The following is a 16,428-nucleotide window of genomic DNA, read 5'->3' on the forward strand; positions in this document are numbered from 1 at the left end:
CAGTTTCTAATAAAGTTTCATGTAATTATATCAGGGGGAAGCCATAATGGTCCACTTGTGCAAGTCTTTAGGGCTTAACCTTGGTACTCGACAATGCTGAGTGTCACACTGTCAGACAGGACAAGTTTAATACAAAACACAACAAAAAGACAAAATGCAAGTGTTTAGTCAATGGTAAATGTATGTATAGCGATTTATCTAGTGCAGAGGATGCCAAAGTGCTTTACATGCTGATGGTGGTAAGCTACATTGTAGCCCAGCTGCCCTAGGGCAGACTGACAGAAGCTGCTACACAATGGGCGCCATCGGACTTCTGACTAACAGCAGCAAGGCAGGTTTGGTGCCTTGCTCAAGGACTCAACAACTGAGATGGATGTGTGTAGCGCCTTTCTCAACTGAGCAGATCTGACTGCGAGGTGTAGTGTTAACCAGGTTTGTATAATCAGAAGTAGGTACGGCACGGAGTCATGAGTGGGGTGAATAATTAATACAACTGATACAAAAAAGTAAAGTTTGTTAATATTGCTATTTATTGCAGTGGCAATAATAATAATAATAATAATAATAATAATAATACCAAAACAAAACAATAAATTTCCAAAAACAGAAGGGGAAAAAAACAAACCAACAAAAACAATTATAATAATAATCAGTGATACTTCAAACGTAATAGAGTCCACAATAGATCCAAGAACAAAAAGAGAATAATTATGTTCCCTTTTCAATACTCAAGAGTTTAGTTCGTTTCTGTAGGGAAAGTGTAGTTCCGTTTTCCTACCACCAGATGGTGGGTGGGTAGCTCGCCATCTTCCGTCATCAAGTGAGTCAATGCAAGGGGAAGGGGGAAAAACCTGACCTAAAAGGCCAGATAACACACATTAAGTTCATATATAAACATTATATTTATATAAACTAAATGGAAGAGACAACGAAACAATTAAATATGTACTTGCTATATTTTAACAACTTCATAGAAAAAATAAAAAGAAAGGAGAAGATAAAAAGAAAAATTTAAATCCTTTTTTTTTTTTAAAAAGCGCACTTCATAATTCAAGTTCAAAATTGCCTAGATAATATAATTAGCAGTCGTTACAAACAACCAATATTGAATCAAATCAATCAACTTACAAATGTGATTGATCAAAGTAGCTACAAACTAAATCATATTAGGTACCAAATTTCATCGCTGCACCAACATGGAATGCAACACCAATAAAGAAATCATGGAAAAAATAATCAAATCTAAAGTTGAAAGGTAAACCCTTAAATATTAAAGGTGTGGTCTTTAATTCGGCTGCAACAGTGTGATTCTTCATTAAGTAAGTAATTAATAAGTAGACTAAACTGATGTGGGCCACTGATTGTCGATGGATCAGAGCTAATGCTAATGCTAACTGGCGCAGCAGAGCGAAAATAACGCCCTATTATCTACTCACCGTCGAGTAACGGATTATCTGATGAGGTGGATGCAATGATAACTTGCTCAGATCAGGAAGGTTCACCAGCTGTCAATGGATCACAACCTGGCGAGTGATTCAACAGGAGGGAAATATTAGCGGCGCTATCATTGCAAATACTATACAACGTCAAGTCAGATGGTATTTAACAACTCACCGCAATCTTCAAGTTTTAGAGATTAAATGAGTGATGAGTCGATTCAGAAACTCCAGGTTGTTTTACAAACAACCAACAGTGAGTAGCAGCAAGGTGGGGAAGAAAAAACAAAACCCGGAAGCACACATGACAATCAACTTAAAGGGAAGGTGATTGGGTCATGGCGGACACCTGGGTTACATGTGGGAAGTTTGAACCGGCAACCCATCAGTTACAGGAACCACAGTGGCTACAACCAGTATAGCTGTAGTACCACCATCTACTGGGTTCAAGGATAAGGCACAACATACACTAAAGGAAAACTCAAAACTTTTAATGTTAAATGAAATGTTACACGTTTATTTCTTTCTAAAATACATATATACATAAAATTAGTTTCATCATTAAAATACAGTAATCTGAATGCTGCAGCAGAACAGATTAAAATATTACAGCTAAAACAAGAGAAAAAAGCAAAATATTAAAAATAATTACATGTACTTTGTGCAATCAATGCATGAAAATTAGTCTGTGGTGAATTTTGCATTTTTTTAAAGTACAAATGATTTTTTTTTATTTGAGTATTTTAATTAGGTAGAGTAAAACTGGTTAACATAATTTGAAAGAAATGAAATCAGATTCAATCTCATTTTACATTAAAGACAAAATTAACACAAATACTGTTTTGTAGATTTTTTTAAAAACACTCAACCATATATACATTCTATTGTTGATTTAAAAAACTACAAAAATAAACCCCACTCACTCTCTATGGTACAGAATAATACAAATCAATCCCTCAAGTCCAATCATGGGAGAATGTTCTGGAAGGGAGTCCATGTCCGGTCAAACTCTGTTAATGCATGAAATAGTCAGTGGGCCCCCAAGCCTCTTCATCTATCAGCATCAGTACTGGCACTCCTCAGGGCTGTGTGCTGAGCCCTCTGCTCTTCACGTTGTACACACACAACATACAGTTTGACATAAACAGTAAGTTAATACAATAACATACAGTTCATCATTATTGTTTATTGATACAGAATATACCAGAAAAATAAAACATCAATGAAGGAAAATGTGTCATGGTTGAACATCTCTAAGTATCCAAATGTGAAGATCAAAATGATCACATTTAACAAATACAACACAGGACATTTATGGAACATAATTCTACAGCTTTTCAACTGTGTGACGCGTCATGTGCTGAGTTAAACTATTTTTATGACTAAAACTTTTTAAACAGGTCACACATGAAAACGGCTTTTCACCAGTGTGAATCATCATGTGCCGAATTAAATTTTGTTTTTGACTAAAACTTTTTCCACAATTTCCACATGAAAACGGCTTTTCACCCGTGTGAATCATCATGTGCTGAGTTAAATCCTGTTTTCGAATAAACTTTTCCACAGGTCACACATGAAAACGGCTTTTCACCAGTGTGAATCATCATGTGCTGAGTTAAAGCCAGTTTATAACCAAAACTTTTTCCACAGGTCACACATGAAAACAGCTTTTCACCAGTGTGAATCATCATGTGCCGAGTTAAACCCGGTTTTTGACGAAAGCTTTTCCACAATTCACACATGAAAACGACTTTTCACCAGTGTGAATCATCATGTGCTGAGTTAAACCCGGTTTTTGACGAAAGCTTTTTCCACAATTCATACATGAAAATGGCTTTTCACCAGTGTGAATCATCATATGCTTAGTTAACTCATCTTTTCGACTAAATCTCTTTCCACAGTTCACACATGAAAACGGCTTTTCACCAGTGTGAATCATCATGTGCTGAGTTAAAGCCTGTTTTTGACTAAAACTTTTTCCACAGTTAACACATGAAAACGGCTTTTCACCAGTGTGAATCATCATATGCTTAGTTAAATGCTGTTTGTGACTAAAACATTTTCCACAATTCACACATGTAAACGGCTTTTCACCAGTGTGAATCATCATGTGCTGAGTTAAAGCCAGTTTATAACCAAAACGTTTTCCACAGGTCACACATGAAAACGGCTTTTCACCAGTGTGAATCCTCATGTGCCGAATTAAATGTTGTTTTTGACAAAAACTTTTTCCACAATTTCCACATGAAAACGGCTTTTCACCAGTGTGAATTCTCATGTGCTGAGTTAAATCCTGTTTTCGAATAAAACTTTTTCCACAGGTCACACATGAAAACGGCTTTTCACCAGTGTGAATCATCATGTGCTGAGTTAAATCCTGTTTTAGACTAAATCTCTTTCCACAGTTCACACATGAAAACGGCTTTTCACCAGTGTGAATCATCATGTGCTGAGTTAAAGCCAGTTTATAACCAAAACATTTTCCACAGGTCACACATGAAAACAGCTTTTCACCAGTGTGAATCCTCATGTGCCGAGTTAAACCCGGTTTTTGACTAAAGCTTTTTCCACAGTTAACACATGAAAACGGCTTTTCACCAGTGTGAATCATCATATGCTTAGTTAAATGCTTTGTGTGACTAAAACATTTTCCACAATTCACACATGTAAACGGCTTTTCACCAGTGTGAATTCTCATGTGCTGAGTAAAATCCTGTTTTCGACTAAATCTCTGTCCACAGGCCACACATGAAAACGGCTTTTCACCAGTGTGAATCATCATGTGCTGAGTTAAAGCCAGTTTATAACCAAACCTTTTCCACAGGTCACACATGAAAACAGCTTTTCACCCGTATGAGTTCTCATATGAGCATCAAAAACAGATTTTGAAGTCAAACGCTTTTTACAGATGACACATGAGAAAGGTTTTCTTCTTTCCTGATTTTGGTTCTCAGCTTCAGCAGCTTCCTGGAAGATGACTTGGTTCCTGTTTGGTTCTGATTCAGTGTGGTCTGTTGCTCATCAACAGGAACCACCATGCAGGTATCAGTCTCCTGTTTTAATTCAATCTGTTCTTCACCCTGACTGCAGTAAACTTCTTTCTCTTCCACTTTTATCTGCTGGTGTTTTAGATCCTCCTGCTCTTCTTTTATCTGATGATCTTCAGGCTCTTCCTGTTCTTGTTTCACCTGCAGAGGTTCTAACTCCTCCTGGTCCGGAGTGGATCTCCTCTCCAGGTTATAAACGTTACACTTCAGGAAATCTGGACAAGAAAACAGAGAAAGAGTAATTGCTACCTTTTCTGAAATAAATACGAGTAATTGTTCATCTTTCAAGACAGAAATGAATAAAAAAAAACCAATTGATAATTCAAGAGCGTAGACAGAGAGACAGATCAGTCGATATATCCAGCTGACATTTGGGGAATTCTCAAATTAACGGATATGAAAAAAAATATTTTATTACAAAATTAATTGTAGTAGGGATTATTAATATTTACCTGCAAATTGTATTATTTCAAGATACTATTTATTTTTATTACTTTAAATTATATTGAAATTTTACTTTAGTTCACTTTATATCTTTATGGTTTATTTATAACCATGAGTTTATTTGTAGGTTAATAGCTGTTTAGTTTTTGTTACTTTATTATTAACTTTTCTAAGTTAGACATTAAGAACTGTGGGACAATTTTCTGTAAGTATAGGGACTGGTATAGGACCAGCATGCACTGGGTTGGGCCTGTGGGTTTTGACCAGAGCAGGAGAGGAACAATGAAAAGTAGTGATGGTGAGATGCAGCTTCATGAAGCCCTGAGGAACTCCATCCAATCATTCGACTCATGAGCCGATGCACCGCGGTGCTTCATTTGCTCTACTGTGACATCAACTGGACAATATATGTAAAATAGGCAACGTGAAAACAACATGAAGCTTTACAATGAATAAACAAGTTTAAAATGTTTGTGATTCTGATACATAAATTCTGATTAATCTGGTTGTATGAAACAATGGCTGGATCCAAAAGAAAACTAGAAACAAATAGAAAAGAGGGTTGTGATTGGCTTGTTACTCGCTATGTCACCAGGGACAACGATTTATTACTAAAAAATAAAAACTTTAACTGCTCAGGTTTAGGTGAGTTCTCTGTCTTACCCGCTTCATTACTCAACACATCACTAATGAAAAGTTTGATCTTTGTTATTTGCTTGTCAAACAGGAAAAAATAAACTATAAAAGCAATTTTCAAGTTGTTTGGACATTGAACATCTTTTATTTATGTAACTGTTTGGTGTATTAGTTGAAAACGGCGTAAACATAAAGAAACTGTAAATTCCCACTCATATTGGGCCCATGAATGCACCTTTGCCCATAGTCATTGTGCCCCTTTTCCCCATAGACTACGTCCATCTGCCCCCGTCCCGGTTGTGGCGCGCCGGAGTCGGTGAGGCCCCTGCTGTGGGAGTGCAGCGCTGCTGTGGACCTGTGGGCGAAGGCCGGCTCCTTGCAATTCCCACACTTGCCAGCAAGGGAGGTCCTTCATGTACAGCTAGTGCTGTACGGGGTGAGCCAGCTGAAAATGACTAAAAAAGACTTCGATGAGAGGTGGCTCACCCCAGCCACCATCAAAGACGCCACTTGGACCTCCAGAAACTTGCTGGTGAGCGGGCGCAGGCAGATGCCCCCCGTGGCTATGATCCGGATGGCAGCAGCAAAAAGAGGAACACCAAGGGCTGCAGGTGGCGCGCCAAGGACACAGCCACCAAGAAGAATCGCCTGCGCCTCCGTGGACGAAGGAGCCGGTGCTCCACGAGTAGAGGTCCAAGCAGCGGCGGCCTGGCTCTCCGGTTGAGGCAGGAGGGAAGGAGCTTCAGGGCAGGTTTCCCCTCTGAGCACCAGCACTGTTTGGAAGGTCGAGACGGCTCCGGACTTTGGAAGGAGTCACCCCGGTCCTGCTCAACTTTTAACACACAGAGATTTTATGTTTTATAATTCTTGTTCTTAGCTTCTTTTAGCCTAAATTGATGAATTTGTAAGTTTTTAGAAATTTCTGAATAATTGCAACAATGTAATGTTTTTAAATGTTTACAGTAACAATAAAATTTTTCGAAAGAAAAAAAGAAAAAAAAAATCAGCGCATTTATCAATCATAACTCGCTAAATACTAAACAGATATTCACCAATTTTTCTGTAAACCTTATTAAAAGGTTAGCAACATTTACAAGGAAATTATTTTTAAATGCATTAAACTACACATATTTATACGGACATGCGTATATACATAATATCTATATAGGTTTTATTCATGTTTTCCAGCTGAGGAGGAGCTTAAGAGAGATTCAGCAGCTGAGATTCATCAGTGCAGTGAATCCGTCTCTCCTTAAAGACATTCCCCACTTCTTCCTCACATGGTCTTTATGAAACCTTCAAAACTAAAACAGGAGCTATTTTACTTTAGACAGAGTGAAAGAATTTAATATAAATAAGAGTCTTTGCCACCTTGTGTGGAATAATCTAAATCAATGTTAGGGAAAGAGATCCAAAAAGTGGTGAAATCAACCTTTATTGAAGTTTAACTAATTAGAAAAAGGTTTCACAAATCCCTAACATGGTTCTGAATATTCTGCTGTTAGAGCAGAATAATCCAGTTCAGGTCTTAAGACTCCAGGTGTTGTAGTTTTTAAACTAGAATCGAATAAGATGCGGAAGCTAGTGAAAAATTAGGTGGAATAACCCTTTAGCCATTTCCCGAATCGGAAACCAAATTCAGCTTCGTGTATATGAACCATTTTCACAGCGTAATTCTGATGTCTGCGTTCATTTACCTGTTAAAAATCATTTATACCGGAAAAGAACATTTACTAAAATGATCCTCATACAGAAAGGTGCAGACATTTAGACCTTAACCTGCATCCAAACGCTGGTGGTTCCTACCTATTCGGTGTAAGATTATCTGGGGCCTCCGGGAGAAATCCAGCAGTCTGCGATGATCATCCATCTCTTCCTCCGACTTGACGATGATTTCTTTAAACTCTGTGAATGTTTCTTCAGCAGCAGTTAACGGCTCGTTGATAAACTCGTTTAGAGAAACAGTCGAACATTCAACCAAACAGACCATGCGCCATTTTCTTTGTCTTCTTCTTCTTCTTCTTTGGGATTTTATGACTGTCGTTCATTCATGTCTTCTTCTTCTTCTTGTTTTTTTTTATGGCGGTTGGCAAACAACTTTTAGGTGCATTACCGCCACCTTCTAGACTGGAGTATGGATCAGATGTAAAGTCACTATAATCTTCCCATAATACCTGTTCTCCTTAGAAAATTAAAAATACTATTAAAAACTACGTCCCCCGATGATCTTTGAAGCAAACTTCTAATATCTAATTTATTTTTATTCCTATTTAAATTTCTAATTAACTCCTCCCTTTCTCGAACATACTTACTACATTCTAAAAAAAAATGTTGTATTGTTTCTAATTTCCCACAATAACTACAGAAACCTGTATCATGTTTATTTATTATTTTAAGAGTACTGTTTAAACCTGTATGTCCAAACCTTAATCTAGATATAATATCTTCTTCTTTTTTATTCCTGCTACATTTCCTATATTCTCCAACTTTTCTTTGGATGCTATAATAAAATCTGGCATTGCTTCCTTTATCCCACTGTTCCTGCCATTTATCCTTAATATACATTTTACTAATATTTTTAACCTCATTTTTACTCATTTTAATTTTTAAATCAACAATACACTTTTTTGCTGCATTCTTAGCAAAATTATCTGCCAGCTCATTCCCTATTACTCCAATGTGAGCAGGAACCCAAACTAATTTGACCAGAGATCCATAACTTTTAATCCTAAACATTAACTGATTAATATCAACTATAATATCTTGCCTTGATTCTGAATTTTGTTCTACAATACTTACTAATGCACTACTTGAATCTGAACAGATTACAACCGCTCTCTCTCTTGTTTCCTCAACCCATTCTAGAGCCATTAAAATAGCCATTAGTTCACCTGTGTATACTGTCAATTTGTCTGCTATTCTTTTATTTCTCATAATATCTAATTCCGGAATTATAAAAGCTATTCCTATATTATTATTTGACATTTTAGAGGCATCTGTATATATTTCTATATATTCCGCATATTCATTTCCAATATAATTTTCCACCTCTTTCTTTTCTAATTGTTTTCCTTTTTCCAGTAAACTTAAATCAACTTCCGCTATCTCAATTATCCATGGTGGGATAACAGGAAGAACAATCACAGGACTAATTAAACTATGATTTATTCCTATATCTCTTATTTCATTTTTTATAAACCATCCAAAACTATTTATTTGCTTTTTTTCTTTTTCTTGACAAGATTGTAACATAATATATGGAGGATAACTTTCTTTATGTCCTTTAATATTTGCCCAGTAAGTTATTGCTAATTGTTTCCTTCTGAGCTCCAACGGCATCTCACCCATCTCAACTTGTAGAGCTGAACATGAGTCTTCCATGTAAGTTTTTTATCAAACCAGAATCCTAAATATTTTATTTGATCTATCCTTTCAATAACATTCTCATATAATTTCAGACTTGTAATAATATTTAACTTTTTATTTGTAAAAACAACAACTTTAGATTTAGATATTGAGATTCTAAATCCCCATTCTAAAGCCCAAGCTTCTACACTATGTAATGCCTCTTGTAGTTTCCTATTTACAAATTCAATATTTCTTCCCCTCTTCCAGATAAGGCCATCATCTGCAAATAATGAAACACCAAAAGATTTATCTATATTATTAAAAATATCATTAATCATTATAATAAATAACATAGGACTTATTATACTACCTTGGGGAGTGCCATTTTCGATTTGATGCCTTGAACTTAAAACGCCACCTACCTTTACTTTTATATTTCTTTCCGTTAAAATTTTTTTAATCCATCTATATATTCTGCCCCTTATCCCCATTTGTTTTATTTTAATTAACAATCCTTCTTTCCATACCATATCATAAGCTTTTTCTATATCTAAAAAAATTGCTATTAGACTCTCCTTATTAATCTGAGCCCGTCTAATTTCATATTCCAGACATAATGCAGAATCTATTGTACTTCTACCTTTTCTAAAACCAAATTGATAAGATTTAATCTTTTCTTTCAACTCTAAATAATAAATTAATCTATTATTTACCATTTTTTCCATAATCTTACCAATACATGATGTTAAAGCTATTGGCCTGTAACTCTCAGCTGAGTGAGGATCTTTACCAGGTTTACAAATAGGTATAACAATTGCTTCTTTCCACTTGTCAGGTAATATTCCTTCCTTCCATACCTTATTATATAATTCTAATAATATTTTTTTACTCAATTCACTAAGATTACTTAGCATACTGTAACTAATTTGATCATTCCCAGGAGTTGATTTACTGGAATTCTTCAATGCTTTATTCAACTCTATTAAAGAAACATTTATATTAATAAGGTCCTCATTATCTTCATCATTATACAGTAATTCATTTTGATTCTGCAATGTAATTTCACGTCCTTTTTTTTTCTTTACTGTTTAGATTTTCCGTGCTATGTATCTTTGTAAATACTCTTGCTAATAATTCTGCTTTACTTTTACTATCTACTATAATTTTATCATCCTCTTTTACTACTGGAAAGAAATATTCTCTTGATTTACCGGACATTTTTTTTATAGTATTCCAAACCTTATCTAATGCAGTATTTCTCCCTAAGGACTCACAATATTTCCTCCAATAATCCCTTTTAGCATTTCTTATAATTTTCCTGACTTCTGCCTGTCTCCTTTTGTAATTTATTAAATTTTGGAAACAAATAATTTTTTAAAGACTTTTAAAAGCCTTATTCCGCATTTTAATTGCTCCTGAACATTCTGATGTCCACCAAGGAACTATTCTCTTTTTTTTTTGTACCATTACTTCTAGGAATGGCTATTTTTGCTGCGTTAATAATGCTTTTACTAATTTCTAAATTCAATTCATTTATTGGTTTACTTGTATCTATATTTACCATATTAATCTCATTTATTATTCTAAATTTTTCCCAATTTGCATCCCCAAATCTCCATTTTCCCTCACTTTTTATCTGGTTTTCCTCTATATCAATTTCTACCTCAACAAAAATTGGATAATGATCACTTCCTATTGTACTTTTTTTGCATATTCTCCAGCTGCAATTTTCCGCAAAAGATTGCGACACCAAAGTCAGATCAATAACTGATTCTTTCCCTCTGATCAAATCCACCCGAGTGCCTACACCATTATTTAACACTACCAATTCTTTTTCTTCAATCACTTCTTCTAAAACTCCTCCATTATAATCATCTTGCTCTCCCCATAAAGTACTGTGTGCATTAAAATCCCCACACCAAATTATCTTCCCTCTCCAATGTCTTAGGATTGTTTCAAGTTTTAATTTTTCTAATTTTTTACAAGGATTATAATAATTTATTATTTTGATATTTCCATTATTTGTCCAAATTTCTACAGCAATAATTTCTAGGTCTGTTATTATTTGAAGCTGAATGAATTTAATATTTTCTTTTATAAATATGGCACATCCTCCTCCATTCCCATTTATTCTATCTTTACGTAAAACTGAGTAACCATGAATATTAAATTGCAGTGATGATTTAAGCCATGTTTCTTGAATACATATTATGTCTGGTTTTGTATTTAAATTGTTTATGAAACCTTTAAATTCCTGTCCATTAGCTATTAAACTTCGAGCGTTCCATTGTAGAATTTGAATTATGCAACAATTAGAGAAGCCTCATTTTCAGATGATCCTTCCCCATGTCTAAGTTCATCATGAATTTTTTCCCATGACAGATCTTTGACATTAAAAAACTTTGTAGCTGCCTTTACTATAATTTTTATTTTTTCAGTCTTAGTTCTTGCTTGTTCTGAGCAATTAATGATATACGCAAGAAAAGGAATTAGTTTTTCTAACGTGACATTACCCTGATTTTTATTAATCCCTTCTTCCTTTCCATAATTTGTTTTTGGATCATTTCCAATATTTTTCACCTCTTTCACTGCTTCAGCATATGTAATTCTCCTATCAATTTTAACTTTTTGAATTTCGGCTGCTTCTTTTCTAACCATACATCCTGCATATGCTGCAGTATGATTTCCTCCACAATTACAACATTTAACTGGGTTACTTCCACACTCACCATACGAATGTTCACCTCCACATCTACCACATCTCTGTTTCCCTTTACAAACATTCGCAGTATGACCATATCTTTGACACTTATAGCATCTGAGAGGCGGTGGAATATAGGCTCTTACATTAAAACTCATGTAACCAACCATCACCTTATCAGGCAGAACTTTATCTTTGAAATCTAATAGAATAGATGTACTGTCCATTTTCTCCCCATTCCTAAAAGCTTGCAATCGTTTGATGCCTATAATCTCTCCTCCTTTCATTACTTTCTTAAGCTCTTCCAAATTTTCTCCAACAGGGATCCCTGATATTACCCCTTTCACCCCTCTTTCTTCCCCCACTACCTTTCTTTCTAACACTTCTTTTTTGCATACCATTTGTAGTTTTACTGCCTTATTCTTTTGTTCAGCATTCTTACAAATAATAAGCAGGCTCCCATCTCTTAAAACTTTAGCTAGTTCTACATTTCCGATGACTTTCTTTAATCCATTTGATAGATTGATAGGACTTACCCCAATCATATCTTGTCCAGCCTTAAACTTTAAAATAACTTTAAAGTCTTCCATCATTATTTTCTTTTTTATTTCCACTCTTTCTTCCTCATCTTCAAGAGACCTTTTACCGGCATTTATTCCCTTTTTACCTTTATCCTTTCCCCCTCCCCCTCTTCTATCTTCTACCATAGACCATCCTGTATGCATATTTTCATCTTCTGAACACCCTCCACTACAACTAGCCATCTAGATCCACTCACAGCCCAGATTATGCCAAAAACCACCTTAATACTCGCCAAAATAACGCCTAAACGCTTCCTGTCTCCAAGCTTCAGGTCAAACAGCCCTGCGTTGATCCACCCCTCGTCCAATCCTCGGCCCCTTGTGGATCTTACGATCATCACGTTCATTTAAATGTGCGGTGCTGGTGGTCGAGTGTAAAGGACTTTTAATGGGTTTTTCTACTTGAATTTTCTACCGGTATTTTAATAATAGTTTGTAATTATTTATTTTTTAGCTCTCAGGATTGAAGGTGGTGCGTTTGGCCCAGATGGTGGCGCCCCCTGTTGCTGTGGCTGTCCTGTGATCAACATAAATCGATGGAGGGAAATCCAACGAGTGTTTGTGACGTCACGGTGTTTGGTGATTCTTTGCTCGGGAGCCTCCGATCCAGAACCTGTCAGCACCTACCGCCAAGCCTCGGCAACTATGTGTGATTGGTCAGATGTGTGGAGCACACGCTTGACATGAGGGCAGTGGACCGACCGAGGGAAAAAATCTCTCCGCTCTAGCAGAAGAGCAAAACGCGCAAGGAGAGGGAGAAGGAGGGGAGAGACAGCGAGGCACCGCAGGACAAAAAAAAACGATGTGGGGAAAAACTATCAGCTCTGGCACTTACAGAGCACAAGCACAACGACAGGGAGGCGGAGAGACAGCGATATACTGTAGGAAAAAACCCGGCTCCCATTGTGGAGCCGGTTCCAATCGTTCACTCCAAAGAGCCGGCTCTTAGAGCCGGATCGTTAGCGACCGACACATCACTAGCACCCACCGCCAAGCCTCGGCAACTCAGCTTAGTTTTTCTAACTCCTTCTTATCTACATAGAGGTATTATTTAATTTTACTGCTTTTATTTTAATAAATTATTATAACTTTGAAACAGGGTCTATTGCAAAAACGTGCCTGTGCCCTAAATCAAATCCTGGGTGGAAGTCCCAGGTGGCGTTTTGGCAACAAACTAAATAATTGTGTATTTTTACCATCGATTGCCTCACTAATATTTATTTAGCTAGTGTTAGCTTATACACTCTTTCTACTGCACTAGATGGGTTAAATGCCATTACTCTCTTTAATACTGAAATTATTCAATATATGACCTTATACTTTACCTTTGCAAGCATTTCTATGCAATATTTAATTTTTTAAGCAGGGATGTTGGTACTGATTTTAAATTATTCAGTTTAGCTGACAGGTTTGCACTGTTTAACTTTTTCCTGCTGCTTCTACTCATTTCATTTCAGCAAGTGTTCTGCAGTTGAACTCAAATGTTTCTACAATTTTCAGCAGTAACATTCAGCACTAACATGACATTTTCACAGGAAAGGCAAATGTTCTACTTACTTTCTAAGACACTAATAATATATCTATGTGTGGAGGTTAAATTAGTTCCAGCATTAGAAACATGGTGATCTATAATAGAAAACAGCTGCAGCAGAACAGAGAAAAATATAACTAAGGCAAAAGACACAACAAATTATTGAAGAAAATATTCAACCATATTTTCTACAATCAAGAAAAATCAATGCATGAAAATTAATTTATAGTGAATATTTCATTTTCTATAGAGTAAAACGTTTTAAAAAATTTCTTCATAAAGCTTTTACATAGGTAGAGTTAGACTGGTTAATATAATTTGAAACAAATAACAGCATAAGTTGCAATATCATCTTGTTTCAAAGAGAAACCTATCAAAGATTTTATTGTATATATGTTTGAGAATGTACAACCATTAATGAAAATGTTCAATTAGAGCTAATAAACAGAGGTGAATAAATTGATTATAACTTTTCTATCAATTATAAATATTATCATTTTATAACTTTGTTTAAGAACTGATTTCCTAAAATGACTTATGACAAAATAAATTGTCACATGGTGACATGACTACTTCAGTAACTAACCTGTATTTGGCTTGGACAGATCTGGCCCAGGTGAGGCATGCCTCATGTGAACCGTGCCATCACTGCCAGATCTTTCCTGAGTCTGGCTGACATCCAATTTGCCATGCCAGAGGTTTGCCAGATGTGTCAGCAGAATGCCAGATCCGGTTCAGGTCGGTCTGCTGTGTGGGAACCGGCGAAGGCTCGCTCCTCTGGTCACCGTTTGCTCGATTACCTGTCCGCCCTCCAACACCACCTCCACCAGCGATCTACACCAAACTCTGAGACTCCACACGCCACCAACAAGCAGCCTCGACTCCAGCAGCCCCCACCGCTTCTTCCTCCCTGGCAGATTAACTGCATCTCATCAAGTAAGTAATTAAATCCTCTCCTTCAGTCTCAATTCAAGAACGCAGACTCACCATTCACCTTTCCCTCCTCCAGGATGCAGTCGATCCTATACAGTGGACTCCGGAACAAGATTCACATTTCATTCAATTCTCTGGACAAAATAAACTGTATTGAACTGATTCACCGGCTTCATGTTTGTTCTGTATGTGGGTCAAGCGGATCAATCTCCTCATGACAGAAATTATGCTTTAACCCTCAGATTTTAACAAATGTAACTTTATATCAACATTACATTTTTTATGGCTTTCTTTTTATTTGTCTAAAAGAAGAAAATCTGGATTTATACACATAATTGCTCGACTCTGGAGAACCTGGCTGTCCTGTGGGACATTGTTGCTGGTACGGGTCTAGGTTTTGGGCATCTGGGGTCTGTGGCCCTCATCTGGGGAGGGATATTAGTGACTCTGTGAATGACTTCTGGCGGCAGCATGTGGTGAGTTTGGGGCTCCTTACAGCTTGAGATGGGTTACTGGCATGGTGGCCGTATTGTTCCTGGGGTAGTCTTGGGATTCTGGGGGCGTATTTTCCCTGGATCCTGGCTGAACCCTGAGACTTGGGTTCTGATCAGTATGTAGTCTGGATTTGGGGCCGGTTCATGCACTGCATGTTTGCACTGTGAATTTTCAACATGGTTTTGGGCTCTTTATGCCACGTCTTGTCCTCAGTTGTGAGGTGGATCGCGGTGGGGTGGTGGTGGTCCTGTGTCTGGATGATCCAGCAGTCTCTGTGTGAGCCTGTCTCTGTGTGGGTCTGTCAGGGTTGGGGTCGCTGAGCTCTCATTATGTTGGACTTCACAACAACCATCGTCTTGTACCAGGTTAGGATTGGCTTTTTTACTTATCACTTGGCAGCTGGGATGTTTATGGACCTGTGAGGGGCTGCTTCCTTATTCACAGTTGGTGCGTTGGCTTTTCTGTAGCATCCTTCCTACTGGTGGTGTAGTCGGCAAGTTGAGAGGCTTGTGTTTTTGGCTTATTTGTGTATGAAGTGGTGAAAGTGCTTGTGTTGGCTGGTGTTTGCATTTTGATTGGCCCCATTTTTTGGGTCTGGTATCGTTTACTGTCTGTCTGTCTTGGTGTTGGTATGGGGTGTGATTTATTGCTTTGCTAGCCTATTTGTGGCCACAGCCTGGTGCTGGGCTGGGATTCAGGGCTGTGGGTGGTATTCTTGTTCTGGATATTGCGCTGAGCTGGCTGGTCGGTCCATTTCTTGGGTTGGGGTTCTTTCAGTCAACCCGGTGCGCTGTATGTCTGCTGGACCTTTTTCATTGGGACTAGGTGGATCCTTTGGTTGGCAGGCTGGGTTTGTGACTTGGGATAGGAGTTTGGTTTGAATGATTCCTAAGCTGGTGGTCCTGGTTCTGGTTGGCTGTTGGATCTGTGTGTATGAGAAATGCAAGTGGGTGTATGGCGTCCATTTTTGTTTTGTTTATTTTGACATTATCTACATGGGTTTGAATGTCTGGGTGTACACATGAGAATGGGAACATGTGATCTTGTCTCTGTGTGCCTGGTCTGTCTGTCAGGTTTGGTCTCTGGCTCCCTCCTCTCTGTGATCATCTTTATATCAAGTTGGGTGAGAGGAGGGGGCCCCTATAAAACTTTTTTCTCACCTTTCTTTTCTCTCCCGCTTTCTTCTCCGTCTCATTACAATTTAATAAAATAAACCCAAAGCAGTTTCTAATAAAGTTTCATGTAATTATATCAGGGGGAAGCCATAATGGTCCAC

General features: G+C 37.2%; 3 long non-coding RNA genes and 1 pseudogene across 3 annotated transcripts; 1 reads left to right on the top strand and 3 right to left on the bottom strand.

Moving 5' to 3' along the window:
- Window positions 1-438: 438 nt before the first annotated feature.
- On the bottom strand, window positions 439-1,893 carry LOC114155843 (uncharacterized). Its single transcript, XR_003597839.1, has 3 exons — window positions 1,615-1,893; window positions 1,437-1,523; window positions 439-856 (listed from the first exon to the last, which is right to left on the bottom strand). It is a non-coding gene; the product is annotated as an uncharacterized LOC114155843 (long non-coding RNA).
- A 468-nt stretch (window positions 1,894-2,361) lies between these two features.
- On the bottom strand, window positions 2,362-4,446 carry LOC114155805 (gastrula zinc finger protein XlCGF8.2DB-like; annotated as a pseudogene).
- A 92-nt stretch (window positions 4,447-4,538) lies between these two features.
- On the bottom strand, window positions 4,539-7,445 carry LOC114155834 (uncharacterized). The gene is made up of 2 exons (XR_003597830.1): window positions 7,370-7,445; window positions 4,539-4,698 (listed from the first exon to the last, which is right to left on the bottom strand). It is a non-coding gene; the product is annotated as an uncharacterized LOC114155834 (long non-coding RNA).
- Window positions 7,446-13,179: 5,734 nt separating this feature from the next.
- On the top strand, window positions 13,180-14,781 carry LOC114155850 (uncharacterized). The gene is made up of 3 exons (XR_003597846.1): window positions 13,180-13,237; window positions 14,330-14,660; window positions 14,734-14,781. It is a non-coding gene; the product is annotated as an uncharacterized LOC114155850 (long non-coding RNA).
- Window positions 14,782-16,428: the final 1,647 nt, after the last annotated feature.

Source organism: Xiphophorus couchianus, chromosome 13, assembly GCF_001444195.1.
Source record: "Xiphophorus couchianus chromosome 13, X_couchianus-1.0, whole genome shotgun sequence".
Taxonomy (NCBI): Eukaryota; Metazoa; Chordata; class Actinopteri; order Cyprinodontiformes; family Poeciliidae; genus Xiphophorus; species Xiphophorus couchianus.